Source organism: Astatotilapia calliptera, chromosome 14 (assembly GCF_900246225.1).
Source record: "Astatotilapia calliptera chromosome 14, fAstCal1.2, whole genome shotgun sequence".
NCBI lineage: Eukaryota > Metazoa > Chordata > Actinopteri > Cichliformes > Cichlidae > Astatotilapia > Astatotilapia calliptera.
Window position 1 is genome coordinate 18,032,021 of NC_039315.1, and position 1,605 is coordinate 18,033,625.

The 1,605-nt window shown below is 44.7% G+C and overlaps 1 long non-coding RNA gene across 1 annotated transcript; it reads left to right on the forward strand.

Annotated features, from left to right (window-relative positions):
• Window positions 1–420: 420 nt before the first annotated feature.
• On the forward strand, window positions 421–1,032 carry LOC113036931 (uncharacterized). The gene is made up of 2 exons (XR_003274522.1): window positions 421–806; window positions 893–1,032. It is a non-coding gene; the product is annotated as an uncharacterized LOC113036931 (long non-coding RNA).
• The last annotated feature ends 573 nt before the right edge of the window (window positions 1,033–1,605 follow it).

Consider the following 1,605-nt stretch of genomic DNA (forward strand, 5'->3'; position numbering starts at 1 on the left):
GCCTGCTGACAGAACTCTATTAAAAAGTTCTTCAATTTAAGCAGTGAGTTTGACTTCGCAGTATTTAAATTTGCAATTTATGTTTTTTCTTCTTCTTCTTTTATTCCCTCTGATCCATAGATGTCATGCATTATGTAGTAGCTTGGTTGTGGCACAGCACGAGTGGGTGTATCTTAAGCGGTGGCTGGCTCAGGCTTGGCTCTCCACCATTGAAGTTAGATTACTAACGCAGATAGTTAACCTAGCTCTCACACACACGCTCTCCCACCGCCTGTTGCCAAGGCTGGCTGATAAAGAAGAAAGCTTTGATTGTAGATTTTTTTGCTTTGGTTGTTATGGCTTTTAAAATCACGTATATTAAAGTGTAAAATTCACGATCCACCCGTCATTTCTTTATATTCTGCTTCCAATGTCATATGCTGTTGGAGTGTCTGGTCGGGCATGGTCCAGGTTCCTGTCATCCGTCCTTTGGGGTGGAGTTGGCCAGCTCATCACCTGTTTTCAATCTCCGGGGCTCCACCTAGAGGGTTTTTAAGCCAGCACTGCCTGCCACTCCTCGCCAGTTCGTCCTGCTACCATCTGTGATTCATCACCCGTCGCACTCACCAGTAGTGCTGGTTCCGTCTCCATCCTGTTTTTCCGTCTGCTCGGAACCCAAGGACCACATACACAACTTCTCCTCAGCCTGCCCTTCAGTCCATACTCTCCACCTCCTTGGAATCTGGACCGGACTGTCCCCACTCTCGATCCTCTCTGGAATGCTCCCATGGCAGCCTTTTCCCCCGCTTAATAACCAGGGTCTCCAAGTAAGCCCAAGACTATCCACTGGCACGCCATACCTCTGTCCCTTACTCGTTTGTCACTCAGTAACACCCTTCTCCTGTGTTTACAGAAAGTTCCCGTTCGAGTTCTCCCTGTGCTCTACGCCTGTTTCCCCGCCCACGGATTTCCCTTAGTTTCTGCGAATGGTTTCTGTTAAACCCAGTTCTGTTCACGTTTTTGTTCCTTCTAATAAATTATACATAGTTCGAGCAATTGAGTCTGCTTTTGAGTCCACCGCATCCTTGTTTGTGACATCCAAGGTGTTAGACTTATGCTCAAGCATAAAACAAGCACATAGAAGCAATATTAAATTGTATCTGTAGGTGTTTTTTCAAAGCAGCCTGCTTTTTCTATTGCTTTTGTTGAACAAAGTATGACAGGCATAAAATTATATTTTTGCACCAACAAGATGATTCCAAAAGAGCTACTAGCTGAAAACTTGGCACATCTTCGCATGTCGTCCAGTGCATCCTTCAAACATTTTAGAAAACTGCACAAGTGGAGGGCAAAAGATGTGCCAGGCTTTAGAAATCTATAACAGATGAACAGTATCTGAAAATTATGTCTTTAAGAAATAGGGCCTGACACAGAACCTGAGAGACTCTGTTGCTCCTGTACACTGGAGCCTCATCAGAAATGTTCTCAGAGACAGAATAAAGAAGCCATTTTTAAGAAAGGGAAGCAGGGAGGCAAGGCTGACCTGTTGCAAGCTATACAACTGCACAGTGGGAACTTTGAAAGGCATAAAAACAGTATGCCTTTGCATGAACAGGGTGATTCTCA